Here is a 21689-nt window from a genome sequence, read left to right on the forward strand (position 1 = left end):
CTCTCATTTAATTATAAAATGTCTTAGTTTGGGCTACAATTACAAAATACCATAGACTAGGTGGCTCAAACAACTAACATTTATTTCTCACAGTTCTGAAGGCTGGGAAGTACAAGGTCAAGGTGTCAGCAGATTCTGGGTCTCAGGAGGGCCCTCCTCCTGGTTTATAGACATCTGCCTTCTTGCTGTATTCTTAGATGCTTGGGGTGGGAGGGGCCAAGCTCTCTGGTCTCTTCTTACAGGAACAATCCCTTCATGAGGACTCTACTTGCATCGCCTCATCTAAGCCTAACTACCACCAAATGGCTCTACCTTCTAATACCACCACATTGGGTGTAAAGGCTTCACCATATGAATTTTGGGGTGGCACAAACTTTCAGTCCATACATAATAAAATCACCAACTCCTTTTAACCTAAACTGCTACAGGAAAAATAACTAAATAAAACTGTGATACACCCAAAAAGTTCAATAATCACCTTCTCTCTAAAACATTTTTTATTTTAATTTTTTATTAAGGTATTATTGATATACACTCTTATGAAGGTTCACATGAAAAAGCAATGCGGTTACTACATTTATCCATATTGTCAAGTCCCCACCCTTACCCCGATGCACTCACTGTCCATCAGTGTAGTAAGATGCCACAGATTCACTATTTGCCTTCTGTGCTACACTGTAAAACATTTTTTATTTATAAAATGATTTTTGATTAGGTAAGATTTCTTAATGTAACTACTGTATTATAGTACAACACAATTCAGTGAACTAATCATCTCTGAAAGTATCCAAGAAGATTCTGAAAGCCCTTCGGTCATAGATGCTGAAGGCTCTACTCTGAGAAGAGGTTGGAATGTATGATCAATAAACTTCCTCCTAATTCTCACATCCTATGATAAGCAAATATTTCCATAATATGGCTTTGGGATAGAAACTCTAAGCCAAAAAAAATACTCATTAGCAGGGAGTCAGAGGCGACAGTAATGAAGTGGCAGAAAATCATATACTGATTAAAATATTATCAAGTGAGGTGAATCAGAATGTCTTGCTGATGTGTGTATTTAGAAGATGAGCTTTACCTCTACTATAAAAAGAATTGCGGCCTACCCCATATCATATTTAAAAAATTAACTCAAAATGGATTGAAGACCTAAATGTTAGTGCTGAAACTACAAAATGCTTAGAAAAAAAAATAGGCATAAATTTTCATGACCTTAACATGACACCAGAAGCACAAGAGGTAAAAATATATAAACTGGACTTAATCAAAATTAAAAACCCTTGTGCCTAAAAGGACACGATCAAAAAAGTAAAAAATACAATCCAAATGATGGGAGAATATATTTGCAAATCATATAGCTGATATGGAACTTGTATCCAAACTATACAAAGAAATCTTACATTTCAATAATAAAAAGCAAATAACCAACTTTAAAAATGAGCAAAAGATCTTACTACACTGATGGACAGTGACTTCAAGGGCGTATGGGGGAGACTTGATAATATGGGTGAATGTAGTAACCACAATGTTTTTCATGTGAAACTTTCCTAAGAGTGTGTATCAATGATACCTTAATAAAAAAAAAAAGAGAGGGGTAAAGAAAATCAAAATAAAATAAAATAAATAAGCAAAAGATCCAAGTAGGCATTTCTCTAAGAAAGATGTACAAATGGCCCATAAGCACACAAAAAGATGTCTTAGTCATTAGGGAAATGCAAATCCAAAATTACAATGAGATGTCACCGCACACTTACTAGGATAATTAGAATCAAAAAGTGTTATAACAAATATTTGCAAGGATACGGAGAAATCAGAACCCTCATACACTGCTAGTGGGAATATAAAATCATGCAGCCACTTTAGAAACCGTTTTGTAGTTCCTCAAAATGTTAAACAGAGTTATTTTATGACTCAGCAATTCCACTCCTCGGTACATAATAACCAAAATAGAGGAAAACATATGCCTATGCAAAAACTTGTATGTGAAAGTTTTTACTTTCATGGATAGCAGCATTATCCGTAATAGTCAAAAAGTGGAAATAACCCAAAAGTCCATCAACAGTTGAATAGACCAAATGTGGTATATCCATACAACCAACCCTTATTTGGCCATAAAAAGAAAGAAGTACTGATAAATGCTCCAATATGAATGAACCTTGGAAACATTATGCAAAATGTAAGAAGCCAAATGTCAAAATGGAAAAGTCAAATATCATGATTCTGTGGGATTTCTTTTTGGGGTAATGAAATAAATAATCTGGTATTAGAGATGATAGTTGCTTAACTTTGTGAATATACTGAAAACCACTGAATTGTATCCTTTAAAAGGATGACTATCATATGTGACTTTAATCTCAATAAAAGTAACAACAAATGGGAAATCTTCCTTGGGAATATCACAATGAAATCCTAAATATTTCACCACAGTAAATCTAGTATGGCAATATGATTCATTGCCAGAACAACAGAATGACTGCAAGAAGCACAGTACCAAGAAAATGAGTCCTGGTCAAGCCTTGGGGCTTTGTGGTAAGTCTAAGGTTTAGCAAAAACAAAGAACATACTCATATCTACACTCCGCAGGTCTGCAGGCAGATATCAGTCATCAGTCACAACACCCTCTGCTGCTGAGCTGGAAATGGACACAGGTCTCCTCTCAACACAGTTCTCCATGTACTGATTACCAATTTATCATAATCGATAACAAATCAGTGAAGGTCGGATCTAAAAGCACTAACTTCATACCTACATTCTTTCTTTGCCTATTACACATGAATATATTAGTGGTCAACCACTAAAGAATTAGTTGTTTTATCAATTATAAAATACTTCAGACATACAAAAAAAAAGTACTGAAAGTAATTTTAACATGTATAACATACCCACTATCCAGCTAGAGAAATATATAAGAAAAATTCAATTGACACTTCACCTACTTTCAATAAACATCCTTTTAGGAAAAACAAACAACTGACTATATACTCTTTCAGTTTGAAATATCTCTACTAAGCCTGCATATATGGCCATGGAGTAAAACCCAGGACATCACTATTCATATTCACCAAGGACTCTTAAGTAACTTCTGACATGTGACATTTACCACATATAAAATCTCTATTACTGTCATTTTTTTTTTCTGGAACTGGAATTTTTTTTTTTTGGTATCATTAATTTACAATTACATGAGGAACATTATGTTACTAGACTCCCCCCATCACCAAGTCCCCCCCACATACCCCACTACAGTCACTGTCCATCAACGTAGTTAAGATGCTGTAGAATTACTACTTATCTTCTCTATGTTGTACAGCCCTCCCTGTGCCCCCACACACATTATGTCTGCTAACAGTAACGCTCCCTTTTTTTTCCCCCTTATCCTTCCCTTCCCACTCATCCTCCCTAGTCCCTTTCCCTTTGGTAACTGTTAGTCCATTCTTGGGTTCTGTGATTCTGCTGCTGTTTTGTTCCTTCAGTTTTCTTCTTTGTTCTTATACTCCACAGATGAGTGAAATCATTTGGTACTTGTCTTTCTCCGCCTGGCTTATTTCACTGAGCATAATACCCTCTAGCACCATCCACGTTGTTGTAAATGGTAGGATTGGTTTTCCTCTTATGGCTGATTAATATTCCATTGTGTATATGTACCACATCTTCTTGAGCCATTCATCTACTGATGGACACTGAGGTTGATTCCATTTCTTGGCTATTGTAAATAGTGCTGCGATAAACATAGGGGTGCATGTCTTTTTCAAACTGGGCTACTGCATTCTTAGGGTAAATTCCTAAGAGTGGAATTCCTAGGTCAAATGGTATTTCTATTTTTAGTTTTTTGAGGAACCTCCATACTGCTTTCCACAATGGTTGAACTAATTTACATTCCCACCAGCAGTGTAGGAGGGTTCCCCTTTCTCCGCATCCTCGCCAACATTTGTTGTCTGCTGTTCTTTCTTGATCCAAGTAAAAAACAGATTGTTTCTAAAGCAATGGGTTGAATGTGTTTAAGCAATTACCAAAGTGCTATTTCTGGCTACTAGCTTTTTGATAAGAATTGGGCAGCAAAGTAAGCAGTTACATACTTAATGGAGTGAAAGCTATTTCTATATTACCAACTACAGGTACACTATACTTTCACAGTCAATCAAGTACAGAGTCAGATTAATATCCTCTTAGGAAAATTAAGGAACCTAATCACTAAAGATATCTAAGTTTGCAGCCAACCCACCTCTCTATGGAGTTGAGCCTAGAAAATTATTTCCTTACAGGGCCGAAATTTTCCTCCGAAAGTGGTTCTGATTCTGCACCAATGGACAAACCGTCATTTGACTCCCCAAGTTCTATACCACTCATTGTAGTCACAGTGATTCTGATCTGGAAAATTCTCATAACAGGAGCATCCCAACGTTTATTTCAGTCATAAAATTACCTGAATTAAGCATCCATAGAGCATCCAACTGAGAGATGTACACCTGAGCTAATTAAATGAATTGGGCAGCTATATATAGGTACCAGATATAAACCAACTATGCATCCAGAGTTATCTGTAAAAAATATATATACACGATACAGGTTTGGAGCAGTAGATATTTCTTTCATCTTTCTGAAATAACTAGATAGCAGGGTAAGCTGCCTACAAAGGCCATTCCTAGTTAGTATAAATACAACTACATCATAAGCATATTATGGTTAGGAAGCAATAAAAAAAGACAAGCATCCCAAAAGGTAAAATGAATATGAGTAAGAAAACCTTACAGAAAGAAATACAATATACAATAAATATCTGATAAGATGATCAATTTTATCAATAGTCAGGGACTGCAAGTTACAACGTTGTTATGTCATTCTCACTCCTCACTCATCAGATAGGCCCAAAATAGAAATGACTGATAATATCCACAGTTAATAAAAGTGGGGGAAAACTGCAACCATCATATACTGTTGGTGGAAGTATAAACTGGTACAGCCTTTAGAGTAACATTTTGAAAGGACATCAATTTTTTAACATTCATAACCATTAATTTCATAGGTATATTCTCATACAAGTGCAAAAACAAACTAGGATGTTTACCAAAACATAGCTAGCAACAGAAAAAAATTAGTATCTAAATGCCCATCAAAAGAGATGGGTAATAAATTAAACTATACAGCTAATGTAATACTATGTAACAATTTATGCAAAGATAAAATGGCTCCTTCATATTCTAACATAGAAAGCTTCCAAAGACATTAAGCTAAAAAAGTCTATAACAATTCAAAAAATATCCTATCTGTTTGTATGTGTGCAAGAGAGGGAGGGAGGGAAGGATGCCAACAAAGGTCTGAATCAGTCAAACCTCTGTCAAGGTCCAAAAGACAGAAACCTGATTCTAACCAGCACAAGTTAGGCAATTAATTAGCTCACTTAACTGGGAAATGTAGGGTGATCTAATTTAAGGCTTAAGTGGATCTAGAAACTCCAATGACTCCCTGTGCTTATGCATGCAAACGGGTGTGATTATGCATCTGTGAGTGTGTATGTGTGATAGGGAGCCTATCTGCTTCAGTCAGTTCTTTAGAGTAACATTTGAAAGGACATCAATTTTTTTAATGTGCATAACCATTAATTCCATAGGTATGTTCTCAGACAAGTGAAAAAACAAATAAAAACTAGGATGTTTACCAAAACATAGCTAGCAACAGAAAAACCTGAGTATCTAAATGCCCATCACTCTCTTAAGCTGGCCACATTCTTTCCTATGGTAGGCAGGCTTCCTTCATGTGGTCAGGCACACTCTGTATCAGTTAGCAATTCCACTGGAATGAGCCTATCCCTCATCCAACGCATATTTTTCTATTTCAAAGAAGGGGGCTTTGAACCTGCTTTGGTCATCCCGCAGCAATCACTGTGTCTAAGGCATGAAGCGTTAATGGCAAACGAAGCCTAGGTCACTTGCTCATCCCTTGGCCAAGGGGAAGGATACTGCAACCTCAACGGCAGGTGGGGGAGTTTATCTACCTAGGTAGACAACCTAAATTAACACTGCCATATAATGCACTATACAGACCCTCACCTTTTAACTCTATATACTTCCATTTCTTTGAATTTGTTGCTAGAATATAGTTGTATATAGGTTTATTTTTCAACTTAAAAAGGAGAAAAGTATTAAAATGCAGTCAGAAAGAAAGCCTAAGGTCTAAAGAGTTCAGGGTTGATGAATTTAGGAATAAAACCAGGGGAAAAATAAGTCTCGTGTATAAATAAGGGTCTGGGCTTCCTAGTCCTGCATATTTGACCAACATTTCAACGACAACCTTATCAAACCAAGCATTTAAAGAAATAGAAAACAGAAAAAACAGACTTTAATTAACAAGCAGTATGTTGGTAAGAGAGAGGGACAAGGTCTCCAGGGATCTAAGAAATTGTATGAAATCCTCAGACAGCTAAAGTTCTTCAATAGTATCTGAAAGCACATTATGCCTCTCTCACGTTTCTCACCTTGCAATCCTACCAGCCAAACAGTGTATGTAGATGAACTCTGGATTAGTTTTACTGAAGCCAAATAAACACTTCCTATGTGTTTCAATTATTTACTCCAAAAATGATAGCAAACCATCTAAATTAAAGCAATTTATAATTCTTACCCATAAAGCAGCAACATTAGTTAAAAGTTCTCCATTAATTGTCCCAAGGTCTATACCATTCAATACTACAAGTTCTTTTAAAAATTAAATTTAGTAGTAACAATCCTATTTAAACTTACACATAAATTTAGTAGTAACAATCCTATTTAAACTTACACACAAAAACACTTCTTCACTTTGATGACTTTTTTCATGTTCCACGGGACTAAGCTATGAGCAGCATTCCAAACCCTACAAAACAGTTCAAATCCCACTTCCTCCAGGAAACCTATCCAGAGCATGCTAGGCTCCTGGCTTCCCCATTAACACTCTTACACATGTGCACTACGGGTAAAGCAGCATGAAAGCGTTGTGGTACCAGCACATAACTAGTAATAAGAAGTGCCCTCAACCCTCTAGTTTACAATGTGGTTGGTGGGAAAGGACACAAGCAAAAGCAGAAACAAATATACATGATAATAAATTTCAAGTGAGTGCTAAAAATAGTTAAGTGCTACAGGAGTTTCCACATATCTCAGTTAGCAACTAACTCTACTAGTTATAATAACTGTAATGTAACATCTTTTATTTTTTTAAAGAACTCATGTATGGTATAAAGCAAATGAGAGTCCCTAGAGGGATTATAATCTCCCTGAAAGGCAGGAAACCTAGGATACAGTGACTTCACGGTGCCCCACATTACCATTCAAACAAGTATTCAATAAAAATTTGTTTTATTGAGAAGAATGTGTTGAAAAATTAAAACAGACATGCAGTAATCCTCAAAACTAGGAATTTATGTCTTCAGCTTGGGTAAGGAGAGAGAGGGAAGAACATAAGTGTCTGTTATCCATGGCAGGTAGAGCTCTACACTGAGAACAGTGAGGCACAGGCTACCCAGGAGCCTTTTGAACATAACCCTTAACAGCCAACTTCTTAGGCTGTAGGACTACATGCTCTCTGAGCAATATCTGATTCCCGATTCAACTTCCCAAACAACCTGAATACAGTAAAGAGAATCCCTAGATATTATGTATGGGTATTCTAGGCAAACATACAAAAGAGGTCTATTGCTAAGTACCTTAATACGTGGCATTATGATTTAATTAATATGACTTGGCAGATATTTTAATATCTATGTGTGTAAGACACTGCAGCGGACAAAATATAAAACATGATCCTCTTTTGCCATTTTCATACCCTAATTTCAGAGAAAGGACACGTGAAATCAAAAAATTCTGCACAGTACAAGGCAATTTAAAGTGTCAAATGAATAAGGAAAAGTTCATATAAGGAAAAGATTACTTTCAAATTTTATACTCCGAACACTGAACAAGCAAGGAGAAATCTGAGTTGAGCTTTAAAAGGATACATAGACTGTCAAAAGGTAGTAGGATAAGGGAGAACACTCCAGGGAAAGGAATATATTAAGGGTGGCAACAGAGAAGCCTAAGGGATGTTCAGGGGACAGTAAACTGACAATTTTATATCCAACAGTTTATTGGGGGAAACTAGTGAGCAGTGAGGCCAGAAAAGCAGGTTGGTGTCAGACACTGGAAAGCTTTAAATGCCAGGCCAGGAACAATTTTAACTTGACAATAATGAGCCACCACTGAAGGCTTTTAAGCAAAATAACACTAAGAAAATAAAAAACTTGGATGATTGTTCCAAAACAAAATTTAGGACAGACTGAAGAAGGAACTCAATGGGGACAGCGAAACAACTTTGGATACCATCCCAATAATTAGGCCTAAATTAGAACGATGAGAGTGAGGAGAAAAAGGCACAGATCTAAGGAGCTGATAAAATGTGGAAAGTGTTTTTAGCATTTTGTCAAATCAGACCCTAAGGACTCTAGGGAAATGAGATTTAGATGCTGGGAAGAGGTTAAAAGCGCAGCAACTGTGAATTCCAGCCCACAGAGCAGGGTTTCCCTATACTTGAACTGATACTGCCTCTGCTATACATACATGCATTCTGATTCCCATACTCATCGGTCCACTTTTTTTTATTGGGGTTTAGGGGGATAGAGGTGGGAAATGAAATATAAAAGCAGCCTGAACTGATACTGCCTCTGCTATAAATACATGCATTCCCATTTCCACACTTATAGGTCCACTCTTTTTTATTGGGGTTTGACAGGACGGAGGTGGGAAATGATATATAAAAGTACCTGAGTGATAGAGGCCAGGTAGTTATGCAACAAATAGAGCTCAAACATCTGTAAAGGCCAAAGGCATTGCAATCACATCTATTGCAAAATGGAAAAACAGACGGCAGATCCAGTCATACAGCAGGCTTAAGTAATGACATCAGATATATCCATTAAATTTGGCAGGGGGTTAGACTAGATGAATGGAGTTACTGAGGTCCCAGTCCTTAACAGAAGTTCTTAACCTTTGAGGAGATCACGGACCCTTTTGGGAATTTGGTAAAAGCTATTGACCCTCTCCCCAGAAAAATGAATACTCACAAAACTTTGCAAATAATTTCAGTGTTCAGAGACACCCCCCCAATAAAGCCTATCTAAAGACTCTTAGCCCATGAAAACAGTGATTACCATTTTTACCATATACCCCACAGTTGAAGTTTTTGAACAGGAAGCCATATATGTTTATAATTTATAGCCACTGCACACCAGACCAATAAATGACGTATCTTGTAAAGCATATAAAAATGGGAATTTAAAAAATGACATTTATTATAATAAACAATTTTTAAACATTTATTTACTTACATAACAGAGCTTCATGCTCTTCCTAATAAATACTGTTAATACCACTATTTTTGGTGAGAGCAGTGTGACTGACATGGCTTGTTAATTTTTTATTTTGCTTTCACATTTTTTAATACAGCAACCTGAAAGTCTGGTTCTAAATTTAGTTCATTTTTTTAATAAATAAGTATTTTATTTGGTTTTAGTGGCTATCATAGCCAAAAATCATACTTTACAAAGATGAGTAAAACCAAAGGGGAAGAACTGCATCACTTGCTGCATTAAATAAAACATGACATTCAATTTTCAATCCCATTCACCATTTATGCAAAGGTTTTGCTAAAATCCAGCTAGTGCATTTTCATATTCCCCGATGACAATCAGTTAGTTGTTCTTACTAACTTATCAGATGGTATTGCCTTTTTATATTTTCAGCAGATGGTCTCAAAACCACTAAATGCCCCTTTTTTAATGTTTTCATGCAGGTTAGAAAATTTTGCTTCTAAGTTCAAGGGTACATATAAAAATGTTCTTAAAGGTATGAAAAACAAATTTACCTTTAATTAAATCCAATTAAGAGAGAAGTAGTTCCAAATACCCATTTTCAAAAACCTCTCCATAACATTGAATTTTACCATGTTTTGAAAGGTAGTTACTTTTTGAGTCACTGTTAAAAGAACTTACCATCATCATCCCCAAGGGACAGATTAAGCAAATTTATTTTTCATAAATAGCTACTATTTACAGCCACTTATCACAGAAAATATCAGCAAACTTGGAACATTTGTGTCTTTGTGTAAGAAAAATGAGTAAGTCACCTTTAAGCTAGACAATACCTTTACCTCAAGATGACCAGTTAACCTCTCTGAAATATTATAGAAAGGATCTATATGGTGACTCCCTACTGCAATACAAAGTATGTTAAGAGTCTACTATTTAAAATAATAAATCTGAATATCCAGGTACCCAGGCCCCTATAAACTGTAAAACAACCCAACAGACTGAAAGTAAGGAAACCTCCTTACAGACTTGGAATATTTCTCCCATTTCCCAGATAATTTTATATAAACCTTACTAGCTATAAATTTGTCTGGCCTCCCAAGGGTCAAAGCTCCTTATCAGTGCCTTCCAAATAATTCCCTGTGCATGCTATAAAACTTTAAGGGAACTCCAGTTACATTTGTCTCCATCTCTGAATTGCTACCAGCTTGGCAAAAGACACAAGGGCAGCATATTCTGTGACCAGTTGTCTTCAACCTTGTTCCCTCAGTGTAATGCTGGGTAGCAGTTCAGTCAAGTAACGGCTGAAACAAGGTCCAAGACTCTTCGTGACATATCCTGCCTTAAAACCTTTTTGGAATATGGCAGGGCATAAATAAATAAGTAAAATTAATCATGAACTATACAGGGGCAGGGGCTTTCAACTTGCATGACCAATCTCACACATTGAAATACACTTCTATTTATATAAGGAAGTAACTTCTTTACACTTAAAATACAAGTCACTGCATCATCTTAAGAATGCCAAATGCTAATACACTGTTTAAAAAAAATAGCTACTGCTTTTAAAAAAAAAGTATAAGCCAGTGAAAAAGATTTTGTACTAACTTCTACCCAAAAAAAACACATAGTCTGTTCTCAAATACACATTAAAATGACTGAATAAGTTCCCAGTGTGGTAAGCCTTACATATGGAATCATTTCAAAAACTATGAAAATATAAAATTTGGGGTATAAAACCTGCCAAAAAAAGATCTATGTAAGTTTGGAAAACTGACATTTCTCATTTTCATCCAGATCTACATACTTCACTGTTCCCCACCACCTCCCTCCATTAAAATCCTTCAGTGTTACAACTGCACCTAGAACACCTGGTTCCCTCTCCTACTTCAGATGGTGCCACGCTACTTGCACTTTCTCCCTTCATTACTCCCTAAATAATCCCAAACTCTTCTGTCCTTCCATCTCTGCTACTGAATCCTCCCGAATATACTGCTCTCCTCATCCTCGCTATAAGAAATCACCCACCGCTTTCAATGTTCTTGTGTACCACCAAGCCCTCTATGAAACTCACTGTGATCCCTCTCAAATGAAAATACTTGCTCTCTCTCCTGAACCCTCCAAGAACTATTTCAGTACCTCTCTCACAGCACTCATCACACTCAATTAGTATCATAGGTATGTGTGTTTTCATCTTATCACCTCTCTTAGGTCATAATTTCCTTAAGAACAGGATCTGTATCTTATCATTTAACTTCCCTATCTTTTAACAACAGCATCTCAAACAAAGTAGGTACTCGTATGTCTTGAATGAATGACTGAGTGGCTACTTAGAAATTCAATTACAGACTTCCTGTACCATGTGGAACGGAGAGGGAGGTATGACTTAGATCTTGCAGAACAAATAACTTTTCCCTGGTTTCCTCCAAACAAATAGTGTCACCAAAGTAAAAAGCCAGTATTACACATACAGGTGGTTTCAAAAAGCAAAGACATTTTTATCCTTAAACTATCAGGGTGAACCACGTATGGTGTGATATCTTTGCATACATACACACACACTCACAACAGATACTATTAAACAATTGAATCTATGCTTAATAATAAAAGCAGGTAAATATCTTAACCACATAGGCAAACTAAAAATTTAAGATGAAATATATTAAAGTACTAGAATAAGATCAACCATTCACAGTACAAATGGAAACACAAAGAATGACCACACAATTTATTTAAAACAAAAACAAAAAAAATCTAAACTTCAGCCAGTTAAGGACTAACAAAACTTAAGAAGCAGAATTTTTTTATTGCTAAGAATCCAAAACTAACCACTCAAAGATAAGGTTACATGGATAGAAGCACCAAAGAATCAACATTACTAAAAGTACAAAGGTGAGATCAGAAACAGTACAAAAATCCTAAAGTGACACTTAATCATTAAGTAATTGGTATACACAGCTCCTGGGTCACAGGAAAGCACAGAGATTGCAGGAGTCTCCACTGCATATGTACTGAACAGAAAGAAAGTCCAGAAAGGACTAGAGGGCTACAAAGTGGCCAGGTATGCCAACATGCTTGGAAAGAAGCCAATTTAAAGGTATGCTTGTGATTTCAGTTCAGAAGACCTGGACTCAAGTATCATCCCTTGATACATACAAGCTGTGCAATCTTACACCAGCCACTTAACCTCCCTAAATCTTGTTTCCTCATTTGTAAAATGTACTCTGTGAGCAAGCACAGTATCTGAGTACAATGAGTCTTAGAGACAGCACTCAATAAATATTTGCTGACTCCAAATGAGGGCCATACAAAAAAAGCAGACATTTCTCTCCTTTTGTAGTTTTTAAGAGAGCAGCCTTAATTCCTGGCTAATTTCTTATTATAACATTTGACAGTCAATTCTGGGCCAAAAAATAAAAATACTCTTTTGAGTACACATTATTCAAAAGCTTATTAGATTTCTCAAAATTTTAAATCTTTTTGTCATAACTTCAAATACAAGAGTAACATTCATAAAGAAGCCTGGAAGCCAAATCCCTGGTTTCTCACCCAAGTAATGCCACTGAATACTTAGCCCATGACAATTACTATAGTTGCCTGGCCTTAGTCTTCTCATCTATAATATTAAGTAGGTTGTCCTAAATTACCTTTAAGGCCTCTTTACTCTAAATGTTGTGGTTCATGCCATCTCAAGGATTTTCCAATCTAATCAGGAAAAATAACTCAACATACACTAAAAAGAGAATCACAAAAAAAAAAAAAAAGAAAAGAAAAAAGAAATTCATTATATAGAACAGAATAACTGATGCTAAGGTAGTGATAAAAATTAAGGTTTCTTGACAACCGATTTTGACTCTCTTTTTGAAGGTCAGGAAATACAATTTAAATAAAGAAAATGAAACATGAAAAATCAAGCAAGATATCCATGGGTGATTAAAATACCTTCTTCACTTGTATAGCACTTTACAAAGCATTTCTGTACATGCCATCTGCAACAAATTTTCTAGAATGAGAAATTTAAGAACAGTTTAAATGGCTTATATTTGATAAATCTGTCCACAGAAAGTCTCCACTAAAAACAATAACATCAGAAAACATTTTAGGAAAGAATTATTTAAGCATTTGTGTAGGATTAATTAGGCAAATGCATGCAGGCAAACAGCTATAAACCTACAAATCACAGAACTTTAGCACAAGAAGAAATGTGAAATCAGGCCAATATGCTGATTTAATGATAAAGAAACCCAGTCTCACAAAATCAATGTGACTTTCATTACTCCATGTGCAAAATGACAGGAGGACCAGATTGTAGAACCAGAAATAAAGGGGGGAATCCAAGAAACTGCAGAGGAAAGAATCAGAGAATTTGGTGATGGGTTAGGCTGTGGAAATACAGAAAAATATTATTGAAGTCTTACTATGTGCCAGTAATCATGCTAGGCCTTGTTACATAATGTAAGTTAATTTAAAGCTCACAACAATATAAGGATAAGTACATTCGTTACAGAAAATACTGGAAAACCTGAACTGGATCGCTAACGGAGAACCAAGCGGCACTCGGAGGTCTTGGAGTGTTGAGGTTTTATTTTACAACGGTGGACTCAGAGGGGAGTAATCTCCCAAGGTCTGAGCCCTGAGCACACGCAAGGGGAGCAATTTATATTATTTTGGTATGTGGCATTTTGGCATACGCAGAACAAAAGAGGAGCCCAGAGAAGGAGGGGAGGAGAGAGCTGGAGGTGCTCTGCTGACTTTGCCAACCAGAGGAAAAAAGCGATTTACTGACCTTGACGGTTGTGTTGAATATTTTCCTTATCACATTATTTCAATTTTAAACACGAAAACCTGAGGTTTAGTGTGGTGATATAACTAGCCTGAGACTACATCTACTAAGTCTCTGTATAGAGCCATGAAACCTTCCTTGTCTAAAATCAAACCTCCTTATCTGAAAGAAGCTTAAAAATTGCCTCAAAATTCTAAGCCAGAAGGGCAAAAATGAAATATCACTCTGGAAGCATTGGATAATACAGTGTTAGAATTCTGGTCCTGTTAGTGTTGTATCTCACTTCTGTGCTTGCACCTATTGTTATTGGTGAGATCTGTCTGTTCCCAATGGTCCAGCCAGGTCCAGTACTTCTTAGTAAAGCCAAATTTCTCTGCCCTCCCCACTGAAACATAACCATGAGGGTAGATCAGATCAAAATGTATCTAAAATGAGGGTGACTAGGCTAATTCATTTCAAGTCTTCCATACCTCCTCAAGCAACTCTAGCTTCTGTTCTGGCATAAGGTATTTGTCTTCAAAATATAATAACTGTATTAAACTTTTCTAAAAGCCTATCACTTCAAGAAGCCTCAGAAATACTGTGTTGCAGATAGGAGGTATGGGGAAGGAAGCAAGCATAAAACCACCCACTCTACCTGCATTTCAGAATTGGACTTATATGTTGGCATCAGGGTTTTGTAATAATTCATCTTTATTCAACCATGTATCATGCTGAAATATAAATTAATCATTTCTATATTCTATATTCTAAGTATCTATAATCCACATAGAGCATACCAATAAAACACTGTCCAGAACTAAAGAAAAATGTCCGCGCTTCCTTCTTAAACATCGCAACCAAGGAACAGTACTCAGTTGCCACTAGGCCATTTTATGACCTCTGACCCCATATGAAAAGAGAAAGGCACAAAGCATAAAGTATAAAGGAGGGAGAAGAGAAGGTCTGAAATGACTAGACCTCACCTCCAATGGTAGGAAAAGAGGTCAGAGACACAAGGCCCATCCTCAGTGACCAGTGACCAAGAGCTGAGTCAGTCCTTAACCTCGGAGACAGAGTTCTTTCCTACAATCTAGTCAGTTCAAATGGGTAGGAAAGTTGTACAAGGTGGGGAGAAATGTGTATGGCTCTGCAACCCAGATTGGATATATAGTACTCTATCATTCAAGTCCTGAAACGCATGTATTTTCACCCAACCCCACATGGCCCTCTGCACCAAATATTTGCAGGTAATGTAAAAAGAAGCCAACCACAAGTTCTGGACCTCTGCCAGGAAAGCAGCTGATGGCCCTCTGAGAATTCCTGTGATTATTATATGTAGAAGACTAAAATTGCTTCCAAGACAATAATGAGCATCTAGGGATCTCTTCGTACTCTGCAAGACGTAGGGGATTCTACTCAGTGATGTGTGTTTGTACTGACCTCCCCCACACCTGCCCCAAAGGTAGTATCTCTCTAAGAAAAGGAATGTGAATTGATGACAACAGAGAAGGGAGGACTGAAATGTCCTTTTAAAACAATTCGAAATATTGTGATATACAGTCCATTAGAGAAAAGATTGTCAAGGAATGACCCATATCCTCTCTCCCCTACTCCACCTTTCAGCACCTCTACACCACCCTCATCACTTACTCAACATTTAGTCCTGGTGAAGACCGATCCCTGGATTAGCAGGATCAAGAGTACATGCAGAGAACATTCCATCCTGGGAACAACATCTTTAAATTATTTAGGCTTGTTTACCTCTATTCCCTATAGAGTAAAAGCAAGACATTTTGCCAATGCTTTCATAATACATACCAGTCAGCACCATAGCAACCCAATCCTCTGCCCACCAAAAGATTAGCACATACACAGAAAACAGGAAATTCAACAAAAATTAAAGTTTGACCCTAGACTCTCTCAACAGTTAAATGTCTTAAACAGTAGCAGTGTCTTCATATCACACCCACTTCATGCTACCCTTACAGCTTCCTGGCAAGAGTGAGTTCTTGGGATTATACAAACTGCTCTTTCTCCTTCCAGCCCAGAATTCTAGAAATGAAACCCTAAAATTGAGGAAGAAAAACAAATGTTGGCAAAAGAGGGAGGAAAATGCATTGTCTTTATAGTCCCAGTTTAAGTGGAATAATCACCATTAGTTCCATCAAGCACTTTTTAAAAATAAAACCAATTACCCAAAAATGCAGATTGAAAAGACGCCCTTGGCTTAAGCCACACAAAAAGCAATTTAATAGACATAACCCTACAGATTTTTTCAGAAAGAAATGGGGAAGAGATTAACTATAAACTATATAAAAGTCAAGATTTGCTCCTTAAAAATCAAACTTCATTGTGAGTTAATGTTATAAATAAGAAATGCACAATTATCAACAAAAATCAAACCCAACACCTGTTCTTTTAAGTAGCACCTCTCCATTTTTCTCTCCAAGCCATATATTCTCTATTCAGGCCCACTTTTTGATCCACTGTTTCCAAAGCATAAAGTCTGAGTAAGAAACACTTCCAATTGTTATCTAGTTTCTAACAAATAGTTCAAAGAACGCCCATTTTTTAAAGCTGAATCAAACCCCACTGCTACCTTTAGCCCAAAACTATTTCTAGTTCAAGAGCCAAAAGACCCAAGCAAATACTTTCTTTTTCACATTATTCACAACATGAAGAAATCTGACCCCCTTCCTACTACATCATAGCTTCTGTGAAACAAGCTGAGAGGCCCCTTTGGCCAACTTTTTTTTGAGCCTAACCTCCAAACAATTCCAGAAGAGGAGACAAACCTCAAATAAATTTAACCCCTGAAATCCATCCGTTCAACAGTACATACAATCTAAGCTTCACGGCAGCAATGTTTTACACTGACACTTAAAGATTTCTTAATCACTTAAGTGTAAGCCCCAACCCTCACAAATCATCACCACAGAGATTACTCTTGGCATCAACAGAGGGTGCTGGGACTGCAATTCACTCAAGAACCCTTCATTTACCATCATCATACTCGACATTAAAAATTCACCCTCTCAAAAGAAAAAAAAGTCACCTTCTCCACAAGGACACCTGCCTCTCAACGCCTCTAGAATGACCGAGGAGAGCCAAGCACGAAAGGCTAAAAGATCCTCCACCTTAAAGTTTACCTCCCCACCAAACTCTGCAGCCACAGCCCCGTGGGCTCTCCTTGTCGCACAGACAGGCTTTATTGTCAAACCCTCGTTTCCCTCTAACATCGTCAGCAGAGGCAGTGTCTGGCCCATGGGAGTGACTGCTTAAAAAAAAAACAAAAACCCCAAAGCTGGGTAGCAAGGACTACGGACCCTGGTGTTCGGTTTCTCCATTTTCCAAGAGACCAGAGGGCGGCTGGAGTTCTGTCGCTGACCATTAACCAATCCCACCTCCCAATCGTCCAGTCAACGTGCTTGCTCCCGTTCCTAGGTCCTTTCAGCAGAATCCTAGGAAAGGACCAAACCCTAGCAGTAACAGAAAAATCTCACTTATCCATCCCACTTCTTCCCCTGAAATCCCTTGTCGGGAAAAGGAAAAGCAAGTGTGCCGGGGTCAACAAGAGTGCCGTCGAAGGCTGCGCTTACGGAAAGGCACGCCATGGTCATCCCCATTTCGCAGTCCAGGCAAGCGAGACTCGAAGAGGTAAGCCGGCTTGCCAAGGTCATCGAGCTCGCCCGGCCGGGGGGCGCCCGCGCCGACTTCCGGCTCCCCCTCTCGGCGGCGGCGGCAGCGGGGAGCGCCGGGCCGGGGGCGCCTGTCCCCACGCCGGGCGGCCAGCCGCGAGCCTCCCGCACCCTCCGCGGATGCTCGCCCTGTCCGCGCTAACTAGGGCAGGGCAACTGGGAAAGGGGGCAGACGAGGCGCTGCTGCAGCAACTCCCCCCCCGCGGGCGCAGCCCCCAGCTGGTGCCCGTGACAGCTGCGACCTCCGCCCCCTCCAGCCGCGCGAGGCCGCGGCAGAACTCGGGGAAAGTGGGAGGGGGGACGAGTGGAGAGAAAGGAGAGCGGGGGCCGGGGGGGGCGCCAGCTGCTCCCCGCCCCCTAGGGCCGCGGCGGCCGCGCGGCTCGTGACAGCTGCACCCACCCGGAGGCTCGGCGCCCGCCGCCCGCCACTCACCTGCCGTCGCCTCCTCTGGGCCGCGCTGGCGGGCGCCGCGCTCGCCCGCGACCGTGGCGCCGCTGCCTCTGCGGCCTCCGCTGCTTCTCGAGCTTGGAGCGCGCCGCCGCCGCCGCGGCTCTCCGGCCCCCTCCTCCGGAGCAAGGGGTCCCTCCGCAGGGGGATGCAGGACGAACCCGGCGCAGGCTCCGCTCGAAGGAGCAGCAGGGAACAGGGCGCCGAGGCGCTCGAGGCCGCGGTCCAGCCGTCTGAGGAGAGGGCTCGGCGAATCGCGTCAGACTGCCGCTCGCCTGGCCTGAAGAACAGGCATTTCAGCCGCTCTCCGCCGCCGCCATGTTCTCCTCCTCCTCCTCCTCGGCCGCCGCCGCCGCCACCGCCCCCCGCTCGCGGCCCCGCCCCCTCCGCGCCCCGTCCCGCCCCGCCCCGCCCCGCTCGCTCCCCGCCCCGCCCCGCTCGCTCCCCGCCCGCTCCCCGCCGCCCCGCCTGCCGCGCTGCCCCTGCGCGCTCGCGCCCGGCCCAGCCTTGGCTGCCCGGGGCCCGCGAGCTCCGACGGCGCGCCCGGGGCAGCGCGCTGTCCGCCTGTCGGGCGGCGGAGCGGGGAGCTGCCCCTCGCCCTCTGCCGGCCGCCCACCCGAAGGAGGGCTGCGGTGGTCCCGCCCCGGCCGGCGTCCTAACGAAGAGTGGGAAAGGAGGCCCTCTCTTCCCTCCCTTCGGGGCGTTCCTCTGACTGCAGCCGGGAAGCCGCCTCGAGCCCCAGGGTGCTCTCAGCTAGGCCGCCCGGCCTGCAGCTCCCCGCCGCTCTCTTTCAGGAAAGGTGGTGGAGCGGCGAGAAGCCCAGTACAACTGAGGAGAGCTTGCCCCTCCACTAATGTGTTGTATTACTTTGAGCGAGATGCATCCCGCGGGCCTCGTTTTTTATTCTGTAAAATTGGGAGGTTGTTACCTAGACGATTTCATAGGTTGTTAGACAAGAGAAAAGAAAGATCATCTGCCCCCTTTGTTTTATAGATGAAAAGATCTGACTGACATGTCTGGCTCTGCCATTCTATGAATTACCTAAAATGTCTGTCATTGACAGAGCTCTCCCCTCAAGGGGCCCACACCTTTCTTCTTTTCTACCAGCTTTTTTTATTCTGTAATGGAAGTACTACTTCCGGAAGTAGAGTCCTCCTTGTCATTAGAGGAATCAAACAGCTGCTGAACTGACTTTCTGAGCAGTGATGGCCTTATCTGGAAAGCATCCTTCATTCCAGTGGCTGACAGTAGAATACCTGTGTCTCCCCGGGTCGCCCTAAGGAAGAATGTTTCTCTGGCTGCAGAAGTGCTCTGTGAAGCAAACATCTATCCCTTCCTGCACCCTTATTCTGTTAGCTCTCTTCCCCTATCTCAATTCTGTCCTGCTGCTCCTGTCTCCCAGCATTTTCTGCTGTTTGTCTCCAGTGTTTCCTGTCCTGAAGTAAATTCTGTACATCCTTAAACCCTTCACACCCCTTCTCACTGAAACCTGACTGTCTGGAAAACAGCAACCTTCCTGGTACCTCTCTGAGGCAGTAGGCAACTTCGAGGAGCAGTTCTGCTATCATTTACTGCCATACTCTTGATTATCCTCCTCTTCCTGTCCTGCTCATAAAGCAATCTTTAGCTCACACCCCACATTCATTCATATATCCATCCATTTATCATTTATATATTCACTCAGCTGATTCTTGTCAAAGACCTGTTACTGGGGCCCTAGGTGTACTTCATTAGATCTTGGCCTCACCTAGTCTAGCAGGATCTCACCACCTGCAGAGTCATCCATTCCCCGCCAACTCCCTCCACCTCACCAATAAAAGCGGGTAAGTCCCAGGGCTATACCAGTTTATTCACCAGTTGAGCTCCCTTCTGTAGGACTTACCTCCCAGACTAGTCCAGTCCAGACTTGTGTGTGGATGTGGATAAAATGAAGGTTCCTGTGGCCAGGATTCTCACCTGGCCCTGGTTGGCTAGCTCACTACACACATATGGGCAATGCAGTTATTGACTCTATATACAAAGCCCTGCCCAGTGATCTGGGCGACATGGTGGCATGGCTGCAAGGTTACAGGAGAGCAGAGCAGTGGCAGCGCCAAAGACAGAGGCCCAGAGGATGGCTGTGCAGGCAGAGAGGTCCAGAGGTAGGGACTGGCTTCCTGCATGCAGACTTGCTCTGAGTGAATGGTATTTTAGTGATTAACCCACCGTTGTGGAAATAAAGTTGGGTATAACCCTTTCACCCCAAGAATGTTCTACTGTCATTTCTTTGGTCATATTGAATCCATAGTGAACTTGCCCTGGACTGAAACCCATTGGCAAGACAGTGAAGGTGCCTATAAATGAGCCACCTGTACAGATAACTCTATTCCTTGTTGGGGCTATACTTTTTGTTCTCCTGATTGCCAGATCCAGTGGCCACTCCAGTCCTCCCATCATGTGGACTTTCTACAGTGCTTGATACTGTGAACTCCTTAAAACTCTCCTCTCCTCCCCTGTCATCTACATCATCCTCCTTTCTCTCTGTTTTCTGACCTTCCCTTTGCTAGCACTTTTCTTCGATGCTCCTTTTTCACAAAACCATAAAATATGGTATCCTCAAGGGTTTTCTTCCTCTTTTCCTCTCACTTAGATTGGCTTCATTTGTTTCCATAGCTTCCAACTGTTACTAATTCCTGCATCTCCTTCCAGGACCCCACCTTCCCTTCACCACCACTCTATGGCTCAGTGTCTTAATTAACTTTAAAACATTCTCAGGACAGGCAGTCCTGAGATTTTGTTGAATGATGAATGAAACTGAAGGTATCATTTATATTGCCATAACCATCCACAGATGCTAAAGAAAGAACTCTTTCTAGAGTGACACTCCTTCTTAAGTAAGGAGTGTCTTACTTTGCAAAAACAGTTATAATCCACTATTTTTATTGCAGTATAGTCAATATACAATCTTATATTGGTTTCAAGTATACAACACAGTGGTTCAACAGTTACCCACATTATTAAATCCTCACCCCAACGAGCACAGTTACTATGTGTCAACATAGGAAAATGTTACAGAGTTACTGGCTATATTCTCTATGATGTACTACCATCCCCATGGCCAACTTATATTACAACTGAGAATTTTTGTGCCCCTTTATCCCCCTCACCCTCCCACCACCCATCCTAACCCCTTCCCCATGGTTACTACCAGTCACTGCTCAGTGTCTATGAGTGTACTGCTATTTTGCTCATTTTGTTTTGTTTTGTTTTTATATTCCACAAATATATGAAATCATATGGTATTTGTCTTTCTCTGCCTGGCTTATTTCACTTAGCATACTAACCTCTATTTCCATCCATGTTGTTACAAAAGCATTTCTTTTTTATGGCTGAATAATATTCCATTGTGTATATGTACCATGTCTTCTTTCTCCATTCATCTACTGATGGACACTTTGGTTGTTTTATAATCCACTTTTTTAATTG

At 40.4% G+C, this 21689-nt stretch overlaps 1 protein-coding gene across 8 annotated transcripts in view; it reads right to left on the reverse strand.

Moving 5' to 3' along the window:
* Positions 1–18588, reverse strand: part of NCOA1 (nuclear receptor coactivator 1) — a 259770-nt gene extending 241182 nt beyond the window's left edge. For all 8 annotated transcript variants that reach the window (XM_057497397.1, XM_036881618.2, XM_036881617.2 and 5 more), the window contains exon 1: positions 18210–18588. The gene's annotated coding sequence lies outside the window, so the exon portion shown is untranslated. The remainder of the gene's footprint in view (positions 1–18209) is intronic.
* Between the last annotated feature and the right edge of the window lie 3101 nt (positions 18589–21689).

Source organism: Manis pentadactyla, chromosome 2, assembly GCF_030020395.1.
Source record: "Manis pentadactyla isolate mManPen7 chromosome 2, mManPen7.hap1, whole genome shotgun sequence".
Classification (NCBI taxonomy): domain Eukaryota; kingdom Metazoa; phylum Chordata; class Mammalia; order Pholidota; family Manidae; genus Manis; species Manis pentadactyla.